Here is a 23,838-nt window from a genome sequence, read left to right on the forward strand (position 1 = left end):
CTGACTCATCAGAAAAGACCCTGATGCTAGGAAAGACTGAAGGCAGGAGGAGAAGGGGATGACAGAGGACGAGATGGTTGGATAGCATCACCAACTCAATGGACGTAAGTTTTAGCAAATTCCAGGAGATGGTGAAAGACAGAAGCCTGGTGTGCTGCAAAGCTTGGTGTGCTCTTTAGATAAACAACAGGGATCTACTGAATAGCATAGGGAATTATATTCAGTATTAATTGTAATAACCAGTAATGGAAAGAATCTGAAAAAAGAATATATATATATGCATATATACATGTATATATATATATGTATTTTTATATATAAATATATATAACTGAATCACTTTGCTGTATACATGAAACTAATACAACATTGTAAATAAATTATGCTTCAATAAAAAAATAAATTTAAATATACTGGCTTGAAACAATTTCCCAGGCTTTCCTAATGTTACAAACTTTTATTTTTGTCTTTTTTTTCAGAGCCACTTTACTGGGTGGAATGACATACTATATCTTCATAGCATGAGATATTTCTTTATGGTTAACCTCCAATTTGCACCTTCCCTCACTTTTCCCCTAGCACCATCCTGAATGATCCACATTTTATTTCATTCATTCTAAAAAAATCTAGCAGAGTGTCTACTCTCTAGGCTTCTCTGATGGCTGGGCAGCTAGAGCTAGACAAGGTCCAGGCTCAGGGTGTGCATGGACTCTTGATAGTTAGAATCTTTATAATCAGAATCAGTGTAAGATAATGACAATTATTAGTTATCATTCAAAGTGAAAGTGTGTTAGCTGCTCAGTTGTGTCTGACCCTTTGCGACCCCATGCCCACCAAGCTCCTCTGTCTGTGGATCTCCAAGCAAGAATACTGGAGTGGAGAATTCCCTTCTCCATTCCTTTCTCCACATTCCCTTCTTTCCATTCCCTCTCCACACTTCCTTCTCCACGCCATCTTCCCAACCCAGGGATTGAACTCCAGTCTCCTGCATTGCAGACAGATTCAAAAGTAGAACTAAAATAAACTTGTCAGAGTTTTTCTTTCTTTTTTTTTTAAGAGTAACATGCAATATGTTACCATCTTCCAAAAATTACCAAAGTGATTTGCTGATCTCTCACTGCTGGACAAATACACAATGTACATGCAGCAACAGAGCAGTCATTTAGAATGCCAGCTTATGCTATAAGTGAAAGGCACTGGAGAATGACAATTCCAGGCAAATGGAGACAGAAGGATACATTTCTCTCAATCAAAGACTTACACAAGGCATTAGTATTCCATTTCTGAAGGCTGCTGCAGCTTTTCAAACATTATAGCTTTCTTTAGTTTACACTTATCATATTAAGAAAAATGATAATGAGGAGTTCATGACAACTGCTTTGAAAACGAACAAAGCTTCAGTTGCTGAGGAAAAAAGAAGTAATATCTATTTTCATGGAAAGAGGCCTCCAGTGAATGACTTGGCTGTAGCTTTGCTCTCTCATTATTTCTGAGCTCAGTAAAAATAAAGCAGCAGACCACTAACACAGCTGAAACTTCAGCCAATATGATTTGCATGAAATTGTCTATTTCAGTCTGAGAACTATAGAATCGCAGTGCCAGGGGGCCGAAAGAGAACCGGTTTGTCCCATTCACGTGACATTAACTCACAAATTGATCACAAGGTGTCAGTCTAACTGAACACCACCAGGCCCAACTTCCCGCCACATACACTCCCGCAATAAACAGAAAAATAAACCAACAGAGGCTTCAAACTCTTTGCAACAGCCTGAATTTAACATCAAAACCACAACTAAGCCCCAGTGAAACTGATTGAGAGAGCCCCCTTGGAATAGTCCAGGCTCGAGAGGCTGAGTATTCCTGAATGCCTGGACAGCCTCTCCTCTCTCCAGATTAATTTTTTTCTGCAATTACTTCAAATAATGGGAAATAAATAGTTTCTTTATTCCACATAGAAGTGCCACAAGTGAGAGTCCTATCTTTTTCTAAAGGCATGTCTGACTAATGGAGGAAGAGAACATTTTCACCTCAGTATAAAATGCACCAGGAGCAGGTGGTATGGGAGGAAAACCCTGCCCCATAGGCTTGCTATAAAGCTTAAGTCCTGTGTTCAAATCAGCCAGGAAGGTTTCTCTCTGCCTCAGGAGAAACAGCCACTTGCCAAACTGCATAAGCAAGGAAAAGCTACTGACACGACACGTCTTTGGAAATCATATCACGTAGCAAAGAGATAATTCACACCAAGCATTTGCTAAGCAGAAATCCAATCCAATACTTGCATTTCACGCCCTAGTCATTTTTTTAAATAAAAAATTAACAATTGCACTTGGAGTCTATCATCAAAGTGTCTTTTATTAAGTGTTTCCCATTGAACTCTGTGAGGTGTCCACATCTGTACTCTCATTTGTTCACCACGAGGAGGGGATGCCTAATGACACCGTGGGAATCCATTGCCCATGGATATCTCTAAATCCTCTTTAAACCTGTATGTGTTTTCCACCTAGACCATCTCTTGGGGTCATCAGGTCGACACTTAATTCCCTGTTATAAATTTAGTAAAGCATCACAGAGAAGGTTGGAAGCTGGGAATGCCAAGCCCTTTCCCAGAGAGGGTACAGCGAGGGAAAGTCATATTGGGCTCAAGGTAAATAAATAGCAGGTGGAGGACTCTCCCCCATCAATTGTCTCTCTTAGGCCTTGGCTTCAGACAGTGGTGTGTAATCAATTTGTATCTCTTGTCCAAAGCCAATGGTCAATGGTTTTATAGCAGGCTCTAGTTACATCTTTCTTCACCATGCTAAGGTAGCTTGCCCCGCTCTTCCGCTTACTCCTGCTCCCCTCTCCTCTCCTTCATTTGCTTTGAGAAAGGAAAGAAATGTGTGAAATCATTTTTCAAAAGTCCTGGTCAGGAGTCTGCAAGCTACCCACAGAGACTGTTGTATGGCTGACAGAAATGAACATGGCAGGGTCTCTGGGCTAATTGAACAAATGTGACAATTTGAAAAAGCTGTGAAGTGCCTTGTGAAAAACAGAATGGTCAAAAATGAAAAAGAAAAGAGAAACTCTGCACTGTATTGATGACATGAAAGGGGCCTACATATTTAATAACTAAGAAAACCATCACAGGGGCAATTTAAACTCCTCAGCAAAACCAGACCGGGAGTCCGTGAAGGCTTGAAGCATGGAATTCATCATCACACTTGGAAAATATTTGAACTTGCTGAACAACAATAGGAAGAACGACAGTAAAATCCACTAGACTCTTCCGTGTATCTAGGGGATAGAATGAACCAAATTTCATTTACGTTATGATAGTTAATCCACTCAAGAATCTGAGAAGACATTTTTCTTGTTCTCACTTAACAGATCCAACTCCTGAGTCTCAGAGAAGAGGATTTGCTGGCATAAAGTCACATGACCAGCATGTGCCATGTGAAGGATCAGCATCCAGGGGTCTGGCTTTGCACACTGAACTTTTTTCACCACCATCCTGCTCCATAAGGATGGGCCCTCTAAAAGGGAATGTTGTAGAATGTGTGGTAGGAACCAGGCTTTCTTAGCTTCTTGTATGCCAAGGACACCTGGGTGGTTTGAGGAGGTATCTTATACTTTTTTGGAAAGAACTGCACTTACTCATGCCACTTTCTCAAGTCCTTGTCATATGTGAGGGCTGTACAACCTGGATGGCAAGTCAAAGAAAACAAGTTCATCTCTAAGGAACCTGGATTTATTAAATGTGCCTTGTCACCAGAATACAGTGCCATGAATGGCTGTTCACAGGACTTAGACAATATCAAGATTAACAATCCAGTTCTAGGGCATTTGCATTTCATGGGCACAATAAAGGACAGAAACAGTGTGGACCTAACAGAAGCAGAAAATATTAAGAAGAGGTGGCAAGAATACACAGAAGAACTATACAAAAAAGATCTTAATGACCCAGATAACCACAATGGTGTGATCACTCACCTAGAGTCAGACATCCTGGAATGCAAAGTCAAGTGGGCCTTAGGAAGCATCACTACAAACAAAGCTAGTGGAAGTGATGGAATTCTAGCTGAGCTATTTCAAACCCTAAAAGATGATGCTGTTAAAGTGCTGCACTCAATATGCCAGCAAATTTGGAAAGCAGCAGTGTCCAAACAGGACTGGAAAAGGTCAGTTTTCATTCCAATCCCAAAGAAAGGCAATGCTAAAAAATGTTCAAACTACTGCACAATGGTACTCATCTCACATGCTAGCAAAGTAATGCTCAAAATTCTCCCAGGCTTCAATAGTATGTGAACTGAGAACTTGCAGATGTTCAAGCTGGATTTGGAAAAGGCAGAGGAACCAGAGATCAAATTGCCAACATCCGCTGGATCATAGAAAAGCAAGAGAATTCCAGAAAAAAAAAATAAAACATCTATTTCTGCTTCATTGACTATGCTAAAGCCTTTGACTGTGTGGATCACAACAAACTGTGGAAAATTCTTAAAAAGATGGGAATACCAGACCACCTTACCTGCCTCCTGAGAAATCTGTATGCAGGTCAAGAAGCAACAGTTAGAACTGGACATGGAACAATGGACTGGTTCCAAATTGGGAAAGGGAGTACGTCAAGGCTGTATATTGTCACCCTGTTTATTTAACTTATGCAGAGTACATCATGCGAAATGCCAGGCTGGATGAAGCACAAGCTGGAATCAAGACTGCTGGGAGAAATATCAATAACCTCAGATATGCAGATGACGCCACCCCTATGCCAGAAAGTGAAGAGAAACTAAAGAGCTTCTTGATGAAGGTGAAAGAGGAGAGTGAAAAAGCTAGCTTAAAACTCAACATTCAGAAAACAAAGATCATGGCATCCGGTCCCATCACTTCATGGCAAATAGACAGGGAAACAATGGAAACAGTGACAGACTTTATTTTCTTGGGCTCCAAAATCACTGCAGATGGTGACTGCAGCCATGAAATTAAAAGACACTTGCTCCTTGGAAGAAAAGCTATGACAAACTTAAACAGCATATTAAAAAGCAGAGACATTACTTTACCAACAAAGGTCCATATAGTCAAAGATATGGTTTTTCCAGTAGTTATGTATGGATGTGAGAGTTGACCATAAAGAAAGCTGAGCACTGAAGAATTGATGCTTTTGAACTGTGGTGTTGGAGAAGACTCTTGAGAGTCCCTTGGACTGCAAGGAGATCAAACCAGTCCATCCTAAAGGAAATCAGTCCTGAATATTCACTGGAAGGACTGATGCTGAAGCTGAAGCTTCAATACTTTGGCCACCTGATGTGAAGAACTGACTCATTGGAAAAGACCCTGATGCTGGGAAAGATTGAGGGCAGGAGGAGAAGGGGATGACAGAGGATGAGATGGTTGGACAGCATCACCGACTCAATGGACATGAGTTTGAGCAAGCTCTGGGAGTTGGTGATGGACAGGGAAGCCTGGCGTGCTGCAGCCCATGGGGTTGCAAAGAGTTGGACATGACTCAGCGACTGAATTAAGGGTCTCTGATAGGATTCCATCAAGTCATGGGTCATCTATAGTCTCTGGAGCTGTCCAAGTGCTGATGTGGTCCTTTCATTAAGCATGTACCTTAGATGAGTATCTCAAGAGATGGACAAGCTGGAGAGGTTAGGAAAGGGAGCATAAAAGAGAGGGAGGGAAAGGAGCGAGCGAATATGAAACAAGTTCTGGATTTTGATAGTAGTGCTTTGGGGGGGAGGGCCCTTCCAAAGGCTCCTGTGCTCTTTCCTTCCCAGAGCCTTGGGATGAAGGCAGCATCATTCCCATTGAAGTTGCTTGAGGACTGCACTGGGGCTGGGCACTTCCTTGCACTGCCCACAAAGCCAAGCATACATGCCTGAAATGTCCCTTGTCTCTCTTTGGCAAGAAACTTTGCCTTATCTCTTTCTACCCACTTAGCCTGATTTTTGGTTCTTTTTTATGTAGTAGGGGCACTGCTCAGAACTAGAGTAACATTTGACCAATATACTCTACAGAAGTCTCAGGTAGAAATAAATTATTCAGGTATACTCTAAACATGGCAAAAGGTACATAGTTAAAAAGGTAAAAGTGGACTTTGTTTTATTTAACAGTAAGACTCAGAATGAAGACCTAAAGCAGATCTTAAGAGATAATCTAGGGACAGTTTTGTTCACCAGAACTTTCTGCAATGATGCAAACACTGTATTTTGTACTCTCCAGTGACAACTACTGGCCACATGTGGCTTCTGAGCATGTGCAGTGTGCCTAATGGACTGAGAAACTATACTTTTATTAAAATGTAGCTAAATTTAAATAACCAACCACATGTGGCTATTAGTATATTGAACAACTCAAAACAGTCAACACTTCAATTTTACAGCTGGAAATTGTGAAGCATTTAATGGTTAAGAGACTTGCCAAGCATCATAAAATAAGACAGTGGAAGAAGGGTCAGGAGAGCTTTGAGGTCCCTTGATGCCCAGTCCAGCGTCATTGCCACCTAGCTTTCTTCTCAATCCCAGTTCTCCCAAAGACAGGCGCTATGCAGTCTTTTACTCTGTAACACAGACCAGACTCTGACAATATAAGAGTGGAGCCTCCGTATCAGACCATTATTCACTTTTGGATAGTAAGTACTGGAGATGTGAGGCTGTGATGGGTGCCCTGCATTAAAGAGCAGGAAAGAAGCTACAGAGTTTGCAGGTAGACAAGCTTTTCCGGTTTCCTCCAGTCCCAACAGGTCCTGAGAAGTGGAGAGCAAATTGAATAAAAAAGCAATGGCGGTCTGAGACCCAGACAGCCATGCTGCTTTTGTCTGCCCTCATTGTAGATCGGCCTCCATTCTTTATTTTGTGATTCAGCCACTTCTAATTAACCTAGTACCAGGAGAGAGCTGGGTGAGTCTGTTGGTGTTAGCATATTCATCCCCGGGATGGAAGACTTTGGGGCTCTGCTGTGTTTGACACCATTTTGGCTGTGAGGCTGAGAGTGTTTAATGGAAGTGACACAAAGGCTTCCAGCAACAACATGGTCAGGGAAACTCACTCTGGAAGAAAGAGTACATCTCATGGAAGCTTGTTTCTTGTGAGCACAATAATAATAAACACAGTGAATGGTACCATGTCTCTTCTCTCTGGGTATAGGAGCATGTGGGGCCCCACCCTGGCCTTTCATCAATGCTTTGTTTAAAGTGATAATGCCAACATTATTGAACTTTGAAGAGCAATAGTAAAAATAGTCTCGAGCAATGGGCAGTATTAAACAATAACTGGAAATAGAAAAACTTAGCACAAAAAGGGGGGCTAAATATATTATTTGGATAAATAAGAAATGGGGTCATTATAATGCCTAATATTTGTATAAATATTCTACTCACTAAACACTATTATCTGCTTATTAACATAAAATATCTTCCTAGAAAATCAAATAACTATTTTATCATCTGTGGGTGGAAATAACACTATGAAGTGATTTTCTCTAACCATTAATCTACAAATTTAAGTCATTTAACAAACACAGAGCACCTGTTCTATGTACTTTTTACACACCTACACTTATTACCTTTGTGTGCATATGTCTATGTGTGTGTGGGGGAGGGGATACTGGGCTAGGACAAAGGGACAGAGAGATGAATTTGACACTGACTTTACTCTAAAGGACTTCACATTATACCATGAGAGGCAGCTCCTCCAACACACAAAGGTGACAGATGTAGATGCAGAAAAAGTGCTGAGGGGACCCAGGAGATGAAGAGAGAGATTCCTTTCATTCAGACAGTGTTAAAGCTTCAGAGAAGAAGTGACCTGTGTGTTGGGTCTTACGTGGTGTGAGCAGTAGTTTGTCAGGCAGACGAAAGTGGATGGGGTTCCAGGCAGAGGGAGGGGCCAACACAGAGGCCCATGGAACAGGGGGATGGCATATCTGATGAAAGGAAACAAGTCTGTGGAGGATGGAGAAAAGGGAACATTACTGGGAAAAGTGACAAGAGATGAGGTAGGTCTGAATGATGCCATAAAGGATGGGCCTGGACTGCCGAGATCAGGATTTGGGAGTTTATCCTCTAGGCACTAGGGAAGCACAATATTTCTGCTTAAATACATTTGGTGACAGAGACCTCACCTCCCTTCAACCCTTAGATCCACCAGTTAGAGCAGAGAGAGGGGGAGGAGCTAACATTAACTGAGCTTCACATATATCACCTCATTCAACCCTCTCACTAATCCTGAAAATTAGGCAGTAGTATCCCAATTTTGTTAATTATATTCAAGAATGCTTAAGTTACCCAAGAATGTTCAGCTGGGGAGAAGAGCCAAGCTCCACTTTTTTAACCATGATGTCTCTCTAGAACATTCTTCCTTGTATTGCTCAACTACTTATGCCCGTGTACCTGCCCCTCAGGGGTTCCATCATTTGATGTTTCCCAGTCTAAATCCAGCCTCTGAGTCTCACTTCCACATGGTAAGTCCCTTAGGCAGCTACAGTCTTCTCCCTCTTCTAGTTCAATTTCCTTGTGGCTAGCTTATCTTGTCAGTGATTCTGATTGTGAATCCACTCACTATTCTGCTTAGCCTTCGCTAAATGTATTTTAGTTCAGCAGCATCCCTCTGAAAAACTTTTTAATGAAAGTAATGTAAATTATACAAGTTGAGAAAATTTAGAAAAGAAAAAACTCACCCAAAATCCAATCATTCTAACACAATAAGAGCTATTATGTCAGTTTTTTTCTTTAGTTTCTTTTATTCATAGTTTTATATATCTATAAAATTTAAGCACACAAAATGATATATTATGGTTATTTAACATTTAACATTATAGCATAAGGTTTTTCCCATGTTGTTATATCATCCTCAAAGCAATCTTTTTAATGGTTAATTCTTTTTCAGAGTTTATAACTCAGAATTTGCCTAACTATTCCCCTATTGTTGGATATATGGGCTTTCCTGGTGGCTCAGTGTAAAGAATCTGCCTGTCAATGCAGGAGATGTGGGTTTTGATCCCTGGTTGGGAAGATCCCCTGGAGAAGGAAATGGCAATCCACTCCAGTATTCTTGCCTGGGACAAAATGAGGACAGAGGCCTGGCAGGCTACAGCCCTTGGGGTCGAAAAAAGAGTTGGATGCAACTCAGCAACTAAACAACAACACATCGGATATATGGTTGGTTTGGTTTAGTCACTAAGTCATGTTTGACTTTTGCAAACCCATGGAATGTAGCCCACCAGGCTCCTCTGTCCATAGAATTTCCAAGGCAAGAATACTGGAGTGGGTTACCATTTCCTTATTCACATTGGATATATAGTAGCATTTTTTACTATTACAAATAATACTGTAATAATCACATAGTTGTTTAGGGATTTGAATTTTCCCCATGGCATACATTCCCCAAAATGGGATGATAAGTTATTAATGTCCCTCTAAAAACAAGGAGGCCAACCTAAATAAATGGGGAAGAATACCGTATTCATGAATCAAAAGGTACAAGGTAAAGATGTCAGTTCTTCCCAAATTGACCTACAGATTCTTTGTAAATGTAGACAACATGTTTATAAATTCATATGGAAAGGAAAGGGAACTATAACAGCCAAACCATTTTAGAAAAAGAACAAAATTGGAGGATTCACATTACCCTATTTTTTTTTCCCATTTATTTTTATTAGTTGGAGGCTAATTACTTTACATCATTACAGTAGTTTTTGTCATACATTGAAATGAATTAGCCATGGATTTACATGTATTCCCCATCCCGGTCCCCCCTCCCACCTCCCTCTCCACCCGATCCCTCTGGGTCTTCCCAGTGCACCAGGCCCGAGCACTTGTCTCATGCACCCAACCTGGGCTGGTGATCTGTTTCACCCTAGATAATATACATGTTTCAATGCTGTTCTCTTGAAACATCCCACCCTCAGTTCATCATGAGAAATGCTGGGCTGGAGGAAGCACAAGCTGGAATCAAGATTGCTGGGAGAAATATCAATAACCTCAGATATGCAGATGCCACCACCCCTCTGGCAGAAAGTGAAGAATTAAAGAGCCTCTTGATGAAAGTGAAAGAGGAGAGTGAAAAGGTTGGCTTAAAGCTCAACATTCAGAAAACTAAGATCATGGCATCCGGTCCCATCACTTCATGGCAAATAGATGGGGAAACAGTGGAAATAGTGGCTGACTTTATTTTTCTGGGCTCCAAAATCACTGCAGATGGTGATTGCAGCCATGAAATTAAAAGACGCTTACTCCTTGGAAGGAAAGTTATGACCAACCTAGACAGCATATTAAAAAGCAGAGACATTACTTTGTCAACAAAGGTCCGTCTAGTCAAGGCTATGGTTTTTCCAGTGGTCATGTATGGATGTGAGAGTTGGACTGTGAAGAAAGCTGAGCACCGAAAAATTGATGCTTTTGAACTGTGGTGTTGGAGAAGACTCTTGAGAGTCCCTTGAACTGCAAGGAGATCCAACCAGTCCATCCTAAAGGAGATCAGTCCTGGGTGTTCATTGGAAAGACTGATGTTGAAGCTGAAACTCCAATACTTTGGCCACCTGATGTGAAGAGCTGACTCATTTGAAAAGACCCTAATGTTGGGAAAGATTGAAGGCAGGAGGAGAATGGGACCGACAGAGAATGAGATGGCTGGATGGCATCACTGACTTGATGAACATGGGTTTGAGTAGGCTTCGGGAGTTAGTGTTGGACACGGAGGCCTGGCGTGCTGCGGTTCATGGGGTCACAAAGAGTCAGACACGACTGGGCGACTGAACTGAACTGAAATGAAGACTAACTATAAAGCTGCAATATTCAAGACATTACGGTATTGGTGAAAGGCCAGGGGCATAGGCCAATAGAAGAGACCACAGAGCCTAGAAATAGATCCATATAAATAAGGTCAATCTACCTCTGACAAAAAATCAAAATCAACTCAAGAGTGAAAGATAGTCTTTTCAAGAAATGGTGCTATAACACAATGAACAAAATAAGATTCAACCTACACCTCACACCACATACCAACATTAATTCAAAACAGATGAAAGACATAAATGTAAAAAATAACACTCTAAAACTCTTAGAATAAAACATGGAAGAAAATTTTTATTACCTTGGGTTAAACAACAAGTTTATAGTCTTGACACCAAAAATAACAATCCATTAAAGAAAAACATCATAAATTTGGCATCATCAAATTAAGAACTTTTGCTCTTATTTTAAAGGCCCCATCAAGGGAATGAAAAGACAAGCCACAAACTGGGGGAAATATTTGCAAATAACATATCTGACCAAATATTTACATCCAGAATATATAAAGAACTTCAAAATTCAGCAGAAAGATTAAAAAAAAAATCTGATTTTTAAAATGAGCAAAAGACGGAGAAGGAGATGGCAACCCACTCCAGTGTTCTTGCCTGGGAAATCCCATAGACAAAGGAGCCTGATGGGCTACAATCCATGGGGTCACAAAGAGTTGACACAGGTTAGCAACTAAACAACAGCAACATAATAATAAATAATAAAAAGTAAAATAAGGAAAAAAGAAAAGGATGGAACCTGTATAGGCAAATGAAGATAAAAGGCTATCAGCAGAAAAAGGGTTATGAGATGTTTTATACAAACTTCATAGTAACCACAAAACATAAATATAGAGCAGAGACATGAAGCATAAAAAAAGAGGAAACTGAAAAAAAAAATTTTGTAGAAAACCACCAAACCAAAATGGCAGATAGAAACATACGGAAAAGGAAAAAATGGATATTTAGAACCAGAAAACAAAAGATAAAATGGCAATACCAAGTCCTTATCTATTATTCATCATTCTAAATGAAAATGAATTGAATCAAAAGATTCAGGGTGGCTGAATGGATTAAAATACAAGATCCATATGTTGTATGTTGCTTCCAGGAAACTCACTTCAGTTGTATAGCCTGTGAAGGGATGGATGATGATACTCCAACCAAATTTCAGTCAAAAGAAAGTGGGTATAGCCATACTTATACCAGGCAAAACAGACTTGGAGCCAAAAAAAGAAACAAGAGACAAAGATAGATGGTACATAATGATAAAGTGGATAATTCATCAAGAATACATAAGTTATTAATATATATGCACATAACATAGGTGTACCAAAATACATAAAGCAATTATTAACAGTCTTGAAGGGAGATATTGACAACAACACAATAATAGTAGGGAATGTTAACATTCCACCGACATACATCAATGTATAAATCACCCAGATAGAAAGTCAACAAAGAAAATAGAGGCCATAAATGAAACATTAGACCAGATGGATTTGAAAGGTTTCTACAGAATATTCCATCCAAATGTAGCAGAATATGCATTCTGCTCAAGTTCACATGGATCTTTCTCAAGGGGAGGCCATATGTTGGGACACAAAACACATCTCAATATATTTAAGAAGTCTGAAATGATATCAAGCATCTCTTCTGATCACAGTGGTATGATACTAGAGATCAACTACAAGAAGAAAGATGGAAAAATCACAAATATGTTGACACTGAAAACTCTCTACTGAACAACTACTGAGTCAATGAAGAAATCAAAGGAGAAATCAAAAAGTACCTGAAGATAAATGAAGCTGAAAATATGACATACCACAATGTATAGAATGCAGCAAAAGCAGTAATAAGAGGGAAGTTTATAGCAATACAGGTCTACCTCAACAAACAAGGAAAATATCAAATAAACAATCTAAACCAACCCCTAGAGGAATTAAACAATAACAAATGAGCCCACTGTCAGTAGGAAGGAATCAGTAAAGATTAGAGTGGAGATGCATGAAATAAAGACTGAAAAGACAAAAGATCAATGAAACTAACAGCTGGTTCTTCTAAAAAGATAAACTAAATTGACAAACCTTTAGCCAGACTCACTAAGAACAAAATAAAGAATGTTATGATAAATAAAATCAGAAATGAAAGAGGAGACATTACAACTGATACCATAGAAATACAAAGAATTTAAGAGAATATTATGAACAGCCATATACCAGCAAATTGGACAACCTAGAAGTGATGGCTTTTCTGGTAGCTCAGCTGGTAAAGAATCCACCTGCAATGCAGGAGACCCTGGTTCAATTCCTGGGTCAGGAAGATCCCCTGGAGAAGGGATAGGCTACCCACTCCAGTATTCTTGGGCTTCCCTGGTGGCTCAGATGGTAAAGAATCTGCCTGCAATGCAGGAGACCTGGGTTCAATCCCTGGGTTGGGAAGATCCCCTGGAGGAGGGCATGGCAACCCACTCCAGTATTCTTCCCTGGAGAATCCCCATGGACAGAGGAGACAGGTGGGCTACAGTCCATAGTGTCGCAGAGAGCAGGACATGACTGAGTGACTAAGTACAGCACAGAAGAGATGGATGAGTTCTTAGAATTAGACAACCTTAGAATTTGGCCAATTCTACCAAATATTCAAAAAAATTTAATACCTATCTTTCACAAACTCTTACAAAAAACTGAAGAGAAGGGAATGCTTCCTAACTCATTTTGTGAGGCCAACATTACCCTGACACCAAAACCAGACCAAGTCACCACAAAAAAGAAAATTACAGGCCAGTATCTCTCATGAACATAGATGCAAAAATCCTCAACAAAATATTAACAAACCAGAATCCAACAATGCATTAAAAGGATTGTACACTATGATCAAGTGTTATTTATTCCAGGGGTGCAAGGATGTTTCAAAATCCATAAATCAATCCATGTGATACCCAAATTTAGTAGTGAGCATGCTGCCACGTATAAAGGAATAAAAATAATATTATATAGCACTATAAGCCAATGTTACCATAATAAAAATTAATTTTAAAAGTGGGAAAAAGGTTTGAATGAAAGATATACAAAAATAAAAATAAGCACATGAAAGGATGCTCAACATCATTTGTCATTTGTGAAATGCAATGTAAAACCACAATGATCTGCCACTATATACCTATTTGTAAGGCTTACATTAAAAAAAAATGACAAGAAGATCAAGCAATGGTTAACAAGGATGTGAACAACTGTGTCTCATATAAACAGCCACTTTGGAAATGGTACAACCATTCTGGTAAACAATTCAGCACTTTTTATAAGGTTAAACATGCACTTGACCCAGCAGTCCCATTCTTAGGTATATAACAAGATAAGTGAAAACATACGTTCACACAAAAATCTGGACATGATTATTGATAGCAACGTTACTAATAATCACAAAAAACTAGAAACAACCCAAAGATTCTCCAATGTATGAAAGGATAAACCATGGTACATCCATGTAATGGATTCTCACTCACAAAGTAATAAACAATTGCTACGTGCAACAACCTGAGTGAATTTCAAAGTTATATGCTGACTGAAAGACTCACTATGGAAAGATTACATACTGCATGATTCTGTTTATATGACACTCTGGCAAAGACAACACTGTAGGGACAGAGAACAATAGTAGATCAAAGGTTGCTAAAGGAGGAGACTCTGATTGCACAAGGGTAATGTGAAGGAATTCTCTGGGATATCAGAATTGTTTGTATTAATATTCTGGTAAAGGTGGTGATTACAGGAATCTGTGCAAAAGTTTAAACTCAAAGAAGGGTCACTAAAAAATAAAAGGTAAATTTTACTGAATTTAATATTTTTTTAACATGCTGGCCAGAAATCAATACCACATGCCAAATGTGGTCTATGTAGAACAGAGCCAAGGGGTCCTGTCTCCTTCATATTTCCAGGTGTTCTAGATGAGAGGCCAGCCAGCTTCCCTTCATAGGCCAAATCTGGCCCCCTACCTGTTTTTGTTGATAAAGTTTTATTGCCACACCATCACAAGCATTACTGTCTATGGATGTTTTCATGCCAAAATAGAATTGAGCAGTCTAGACTGAGAGCATATGACCTACAAAGCCAAATATATTTATAATCTGGCCCTTTACAGGAAAACTCCCCTTTACAGGAAAAGCCCTGGTCTAGATATCTGTCTTCCATTAATACATTTTTAAAAGTTAAAGTGAAGTCACTCAGTCGTGTCTGACTCTCTGCGACCCCATGGACTGTAGCCTACCAGGCTCCTCTGTCCATGGGATTTTCCAGGCAATAGTACTGGAGTGGATTGCCATTTCCTTCTCCAGGGGATCTTCCCGACCCAGGGATCGAACCCAGGTCTCCCACATTGTGGACAGATGCTTTACCATCTGAGCCACCAGGGAAGTCTATACATTTTTAGATAGCAATGTATGTTACTGCTAAACTTTTTCTGGTCTAAGGACATTGGTGGACTCAAGCAAATTACTATATAGTTATACTCTATGAAATTTCATTCTATTAGAATTAGTCCATCTAGTAAGCTGTTCTCCTGAATTTGACCCGTAGCATTATCAGCAATCTCACCTAGCTTCATTGCTATCCACTGGGTCAGGGTCTGAGCCCTGTAATAACCACTTAAAATCTACTCTTTCAGCCCTCTATCCTCACGGTGAAAGGCAGACTACAAAACAGTTAACAACATGGATTCTGAAGCCAGAATGCTTGGGTTGAGTTAGCTGTTGAAAAGTCATTTAAGCCCAAACTACTTCCATTTCATTACCTGTATGAGGGGGTGATAACAGTATTTGTTCATTGGTATGATTTTTATATGAGTTACAAATCCTTAGAACAGTGCCAAGTACCAAAAAACCTGTTATTTAACTGCTTGATATTATTACTAGTGTGCATATTCCATTCAGACCAACCTGAGTTCCAATCCTGGTTCATCTGCTTAGTAGCTATATGATTATGTGATCTGGAGCAATTTATTCAACTTCTTTGAGGCCTCGAGGCTGCCCATTAATCAGTGGTCTCTGAGTAATGAGCTAAACCCTGCTGGAGAAAAATCACACAATCTACAAATTGGAACCTGTACAAATCTTGTCTTCAGGATCACCTGAATCCTTGAGGTTGCCTCATAATGTATCATTTAGCTAGCTCCCACTCTCCCTTTCAATGACTATTTCAAACCTCCAATCTCCTCAAACTTCTGAACTTTCCCCTGACTGCCTCCTACCCCTGCCAGCTTATCAGGAGACAGGCTGGAAATGGAAAATGTAAAAATTCCCCCACAGTTACTTCTAATATTGATATTTTATGTGTTTTTAATCTTTCTGCATTTGGAAATAATATTGCTGTATGGTGTGAGGAAAGGATTCAAGATTAAGGTAGAATAAAGATATTTAGAATATCATTTTCCAATCTCAGAATGGTATGACTTTCCATTCATTTAATTATTCTTTGGTATCTCTCCTAGTACTAAATGTGTTCCTATAACTCTGGCACATTTCTTGTAAATGAACACATAAGATATAAATGAAGTATTTTTGCCCATTATTTCTTAGAGTTAGTTGTGTGCTAAGTCACTTCAGTCATGTCTGACTCTTTGCAGCCCCATGGACTGTAGCCCGCCAGGCTCCTCTGTCCATGGGATTCTCCAGGTAAGAATACTGGAGTGGGTTGCCATGCCCTTCTCCAGGGGATCTTCCTGACCCAGGGATCAAACTCACGTTTCCTAAGTCTCCTACATTGGCAGGCAAGTTCTTTACCAACGGCGCCACTTGGTTGCTTTACATATAAAGGTGATTTCTATTTATTTATTTTGCATACTGAAACTGTGCAAAATTGTATTGTTCATAACAATAGTTTTGGTTAATTCTCTTGGGGTTTTCAGGAAAATAATATATATAATCTACAAATAATCATTTTACACATTCTCTCCTATTTTAATACCTCTTATTTCTTTAGTTTGTTTAATCACCTTGGCTAACCTCCAGAACAATATTAAATAATAAGGATGACAAAGAATATCTAGTCTTTTTCTTAACTATAATGGGTATGTCTCCAGACTTTCTCTGTGAAATGTGACACTAGGTTTTGAGTTTAGTTGGATATATTTTATCATATTAATGATGTTTCCATCTATTTCTATCTATCATGTGTAAGTGTTGAGTTTTGTCAAGTATCTTTTAGCATTTACAAAGATGATCATGTATTTTTTTCTTTCTTATTCTACTCATAAGAGACATTATACTAATGGATTTCTTAATACTGAACCAGCTTTATATTCCTGGAGTAAAATCCACTAGTTCATGGTACATATCCTTTAAAACACTATCTGATTCTCTTTGTTAATATTTCATTAAAGAAATTTGCATCACGTTTCACAAGTGATATCATTCCGTAATTTTCTTTTTTATATGCTGTTTTTGTCAGATTTTGGTATCAATATTATGTATTAGTTTAGCTTTTCTAAGAAAAATACTTTGCAAATGTTTCTTATTCTATGTTCTGGAACATCTGAGCCACATGACGCCTTAATGGTTTGGTTGAATTTCCCTATGAAACCTGGGAGTGACGATTTGATTTCAGTAATGGGCAGGACTAGTCTTCACTTCATTGATACTGATAACTCTATTTAGATTTTCTCTCTTTTAAAGTCAATTTCAGTCGATTATGATTATATTTCACTAGAAAAATCATCCATCTCATCTATCTCACCTAGATGCTTACATTTATTTGTACATAGGTGAGTAAATTGTTATTCATGATTATTTAATTTTCTCTGTATCTGGGAGGTTATTTTTCTTTATCTTTTCTTGTTTCATGTTTTGTGCTTTTGATATTTTTTTTCTTGATAAGGATACCAAATTATTTATTGCTGTTACTCTTTTTTTAGGGAAAAATACAAATCTTAAGTGTACTAATTCTAATGATTTTCTGTTTGTAATCCATTACTTTGCAGTTCTTTATTTATGCACTTTTTAAATGGCATCTTTAAGCTCTTGTATCACTGCTGTGGCTCTTGTCTTTTAGATAAAACTGCTTCATTTTCAAACAGTTCATGCTACTTTATTGGTCACAGCTTCAATTTGTCCTGTAGCAACATTTTTTCTGCTACATAGTTTTGCATAGCTCTTGTAGTGATTCTTTTTTGATTATTAGTAATTTTTTTAGGGACAGGCATTCTTCCTGGATCAGTTATTTGCAGGATGTGTTTGTGGCAGTGGGGGGCATAGTTTAATACCAGACTAGCAGATATTCACTTCTGAATTCCAGGGTGTGTGACCAAGTGCTTGGGCCTTTACTTCTGCCTTATCATGAGACATCAGCTCTGCAGGCTGCTTTCCAGCAGCATCTGGCTCTTCCACCTTATCTCAGCAATAAAGTGTTTTCCACAAATGTGGATTATTTGTGTAACTTCTCATTCAATTTTGCCTTTCCTACTTCTAAAATCTGCATGTCTCAGAGTTGGTCCACAGAACTTCCCATCACAAACCTTTAAGCCCACTCCCATTATTGCAATATCATTTTTGTCTTCTGTGGTGTGCCACTGAAAATCAGTGCCTCATCACCTGTGTCCCAGATCTATGACCATGGAATCATCTCTTGGATTCTTCCCTGTTTGATCTTTACAAAATTGTGACTTTGGCTTATGGATGTCTTCTAGTTAGAGCAATTATGGAATTTCCATTTCTTTTTCTCATTCTCCATAATACTTTTTGGTGATCAAAAAGACAGTGGGGCAAGTCATGCTTGATGCTTTCAGTACAACTCTAAGATGCCTATCAAACTGATTTTGGGAGGCTACTTTCTCCATGCATTTTTCAGAGACACTGGTTTTACCTTTACACAGATGCAAACAGTGTGGTTAACCTCCTTGCATTACAATAGTTTTCCCAACCCAATCCCACTAACACAGCTAGGACAAAAAGACTGATTCTTAAACAACAGTTGGAAGCTATTACTTCTTTCAGATAAGCCTAGACTGCTTTTTGGCAAACTAATACATCATTTCATTACCATCCCAGTACATCCCAGATAGAGAAAGCAGGTGTAAATTCTACATGTGGCTTAAATTCTCACCTGCTTTCATTCAATTCAATAGAAAATAATAAATCACCATATTCAGAAAAAGAAACAGGTTGACAGAAAACAGGCTTATTTTTATAGCATACCAAAAATATATACAAACTCATATATTTACTCAGCTATTTTAAAGGGCCTACTCTTGCTCACTCCCTGGACAGCTAAATGCTGAGTTGCTAAGTTACTGGTATTTGACATCATCTCTTCCCTGACATGTCCCGGGTTTGACAGGTTCCCATGATTCACTGGGCCAGTCACCTCGTTACTCATGTTACTCATTTACCCAACAACGTCTGGATAATCATTTAAAATTCACATCATACACTAGCTGCAAACCCTCAGATTCCACATGAAAATATTTTTTCTGCTTGATAGGCTCTAAGAGCATTTGGAAGCCCACTGGATGGCTTACCTATATTGTTCACATAATAGTTGTTATAATTAAATTTATCATCTTTCTTCTGGGTTGGTTTGTATATAAGAAAAGAAGAAATGATTACTGGGAGGCAAATAATGGGTAATATCTCTTATGGGCCAATTTGGTTCCATGAACAGCTCACCTCACACATGCATAGTATGTATTAAGTCCATTAGTGCTTTGAATTAGCTTCAGAAAAGGTAATACTCCACATAATTTACCCAGTCAAGGGCATTTTCACCTGCTGACAAATTTACATATTTCCCAGTATCATTAGGTAAGAGCTAGTCATCAGAATAGCAGAGGTGCAATCAGTAGTTAGTTCATTTATTTGACTTCATCAATGTTGGCATTAATTATAGTCTAAATTATATTTAGCAATTGTTGTCTTTCTTAGAAAACTATATTACTATTTCAAGAAACTATAATTTTGAAAGTCCACAGCAGAATAGGATAGATGCTTTTTGAATCATCCTGGAAGGATTAGTATTTAAGATGGCTATATAGAAAATCATTTGCATGATTCCAATTTGAATATTATTTATACATTAATTTGACAGGATATAAAATCAATTGCCTAATTATTGGTTAAATTTATCAAAGAAATTCTACTGAAATGTGCTTGATTATGCTGCATAGTTATGATAATATAATCAAATTTCCTTTCAGACATAATTGTCTGACCAATTTTGCTTCCAGATCCAATTTTCCCCCTCACTCTTGAGATAGGCTTTCTCACTGTTTCCCCTTTAAAAGTAAAAAAATAGCAAGGACTGTACATGGTCATCCTGTAATTATTTGGTAAGTCCTTTCCACACTAAAACTCTGTACTTAAACACAGACCTAATAAGCAGAACTGTGATAACTTAGAATGCTGTAAACACAGATCATGCTGCAATCAAAAAGAGGTGCCCATGTCGGTGTTTACAAACCTGATCCATATGGCAGGGAGAGATCTGTAAGATGCTACAGTTTATCAAATCAAGCTCCCTAAATCCTAGCTAGCAAATTCAGCATCCCTCATAAACAGTGAATTACCCATACAGATGTTTGCTTATGAAATTATCAACTATGGAAGGTACTCTGCTAGGAAACACAATCTGTTCAGCGTCAAATCAAAGAGAAGCGCTGTATCTGCATTTTTTACTCTGGAAAGGATTTAATTGATAGTCTGTTGATATTTTTAAGTAAATTCTTGCTAAGAACAAATAAATCATACCACTGCAGAACAAATAATCATTGAGCATGCATCTCAGCTAGTAGCATTTAGTGCATACTGCTCTCCTTGGCTTAACTCTGCCAGAAATGATTACTCCAGGACCCATAAAACCCTGCAGAGCTAGAAAAGAAGCTGCTGCCACCACCCAGATTATTATATACGAGCAGCTTAGAAATCCCTCATATGATAAATGAATTGTAACTGCAAAACGCCATCACTAGGGCCAGAGTTGTTATTATTTTTCATTTCTGTTTGTACTCGAGGGTAGCTTGACTCTAAAGATAAAATGGCATGCTGATGGAAACAGGTATGCAGGCTTGACTGCGCTGCGCAGACTGCTGCCTTTAAGTTTCTGATCTGTAAAATTTATAATAAGCAATAATACACTTGACAAGGAGCAAAGCCATCTGAATTTCCACAGCTTGTCTATGGGAGAAGGGCAGGTGGCAGGAAAGGGCAGGTGGTGGGAAAGGTGTTGTGGGCTGGTATATTCTGGTTTGTTGGAGAAACTATGTGGAATTATTTTGGCATAATTGAATGTATACGAATTAAGGAAACAACAGAAGCTGAAATGAACTGGTGGTTGATGGCATTTTAATATCAATCATAAAATAGACTGGCGCTTATGAAATAAGGATGGGTTCAGGTAAGCCAACAGGAACAGAAAGCAGAAAGAATGGACAGCATGAGGGTCACTGAAGCCAGTTGTTTGCCCTGGGAACAAATTACTCAACTTCTCTGGGTATCTATAAGTAACTAATAACACAATCTTTCAGCTTTGTTGTGAAAAGTAAATGACATGATGTACTTAAGAACTCTAAATGCATAAAGTGGCACAGTACTATTAATATTTTTAATTAGTAGCAGTAATTTGTTATTGCTATGATTGTATTATCTGAAATGAGATTTGAAAATATTCAGGATGGTGGGAAGAAAGAACTCATTTCTAAGACTGGCTTGAATTATGTTAGTTTGCTGAGATCCCCAGTTAGAGTTGCTGGAAGTAAGTCTGCCAAGCGACCCAGGCCATTTGTTTTGAATCCAGAGTTTCTCATTGTTGGTTTGTGACAGGGCAGTGGACAGTTAAGTGCAAAGTGAAGATCACATTCTCCTTCTGCTTCTGCCATATTCTAGCCTTACCCACAGAGGCAGGTCATGTATAACCTCTCTCTGTCCCCAATTTACTGAAATAATTAGGGACTACCGTGTTTCCTGTGATCAAAACCTTCCCTGGTGGCTCAGACGGTAAAGTGTCTGCCTACAATGCAGGAGACCCGGGTTCGATCCCTGGTTGGGAAGATCCTCTGGAGAAGGAAATGGCAACCCACTCCAGTACCCTTGCCTGGAAAATCCCATGGGAGGAGCCTGGTAGGCTACAGTCCATGGAGTCTCAAAGAGTCAGACACGACTGAGCGACTTGACTTTACTTCACTGTGTTTCCTGTGATCAAAAGAAGAAAATGAGGTTCAAGTACTCTGAAAGGCAGTCACGTGCTAGGACACAAGGTCACCATATCAGGGCGAGTGGGCCCTGGAAGACCACACAACGTGGGCTCTGGGGTAGAATGAGAAGCAGCAGCAGTGTGGGAAGAGAAGGAGGAAAGTGAGTCTGAAGGGGAGAAATGGTGAGAGGAACTTTCAAAGGAAGCCCACTAGTTTGAATTTGAACAAGAGTTTTGAAAAGGGAGGTGGGCGCCAAAATCCAGTACATTAGGCCAAAGTATTTCCATTGCCTGAGTACTGAGGGGTGAGAGCAGGGAGACGCCAGTTGTGTCACACTTGGTTAGTAAAAGTCTGACCCAGTGTGAGATGAAGTGGCTTGGCCTGACGGGCTGTAGAAGGTAAAAAGGGGGACTCAAGGAGGTGGGGAAATTAGGGGAGTGGACGGACGCGCTCTCTCCACATCACACACACCGATAGTGTGCACACTTTACAGACACTTTCACAGTGCGGGGAGGGCAGTGGGGAGGATGCAGAATGATGCCCTGTTTCCCAAACGAGGAAAGTGAAAAGCCCTACAGTTAGGGAGTGATATCGTGTCAGGAGCAAGTGGAGGCAAGGTCTTATCTGGTGCTAGAGTGCCTTCCTCCACAGAGCCCCCTTCACTGAGAGAGAGAGAGAGAGAGAGAGAGAGAGAGCGTGACCTCGCTCTGGACTCTGCTTAGGTAGAAAAGTGCTGAGGGGGTCAGAGAGAAGAGGAGAGATAGAGAAAAGTTATCTCCCCACCCTCGCTAGAAGGAGGCAGACTGGGAGCAAGGTGACCACCAGACTTACTGTGGAATTGTCCACAGGGCTCCAAGGCCTGCAAACAGGCACGTGAACTTGCCAGAACAAAAAACGCTCAGTAAGCACTCTGTTGTGCCAAGTAATGTGGTTTATAAAAATTTAAGAATAAGCCATAAAATCTGAGACATAAACTTCAGAAAGCTGATTTTCATTCCAAGCATGAGGATTGAAACGTGTCATTCTTCAATAAAGGAAAGCCTACTCATTAATGGTATTGTCAATAAAACAAAACAAAACAAAAAAACCCAGAATTCTACACAATCTATAGCCCTTCAAAAAAATAAAAAAGCCATTCCTCTAGATTCTCTTTCAAGAACAACAGAAAGTCTTTTGTTACTTTCTCAAAGCGTGCTATCTTTTATGAGCTTATTAAGGCAACTACTTCTTTTCTTCCCGTGTTTAAATGACATTCTGTTGTTTCTCTAAGTGGCTCTTCCAGCAGACTGGAGTTGCCAGGCTCTGCCAGGTGTCCAGCTGTCTTCCCTAGCTGGGTCACTGTATGGGCCACCTAGGCACCAGGGCTGGGCTACTCTGAAGTGGAGAATCTCAACTGTCACAAATGACGTGGTGATTGTGAAATGGGTCTGACATTCTTTGGGGAGTTCAGAAAAGACCATGACCTTAATTTGGAAAAGCAAGACTCCTGTAGGGACTAGAGGGAGAGCTTTATTTCAGCATCACCTTTTTTTAAAAAGCCAGGTGGCCAGGACCCTCACAGTCTGGTGTATTGGGTACATCAGAGCCATCTACACCTGAGGCAGGGAGCAAGTGGCTGGGTTCCCAGGGTGCATCACACTGTGGATTTCACAGCAGCTGCCCACGTTCCCTGCCCCCCGACCCGGATCCTAGGAACAAATGCCATCAGACTCCTCTTTAACAGTCAACAACAACGATCGATCTTGGGCTGAAAAAAGGCACACGAATATTCACAGTAGGGGAAATCAGATGGCCAGTCAGCTAGATGACAAACAGGTTTCTGCTCTTTTTATTCCTTTGGGTGTATTTCCACAGGGTTTGCTTCCAGCACTAAGGCACTTAGCAGGGGGTGTGTCAGGGGAGCAGAGGGGACTT

The 23,838-nt window shown here is 39.6% G+C and overlaps 1 protein-coding gene across 8 annotated transcripts in view; it reads right to left on the reverse strand.

Annotated features, from left to right (window-relative positions):
* The window catches only part of AFF2 (ALF transcription elongation factor 2), a 531,908-nt gene that overhangs the window by 185,929 nt on the left and 322,141 nt on the right, over positions 1-23,838 (reverse strand). The gene's annotated exons all lie outside the window — the stretch shown is intronic.

Source organism: Odocoileus virginianus, unplaced genomic scaffold (genome assembly GCF_023699985.2).
Source record: "Odocoileus virginianus isolate 20LAN1187 ecotype Illinois unplaced genomic scaffold, Ovbor_1.2 Unplaced_Scaffold_7, whole genome shotgun sequence".
Classification (NCBI taxonomy): Eukaryota; Metazoa; Chordata; class Mammalia; order Artiodactyla; family Cervidae; genus Odocoileus; species Odocoileus virginianus.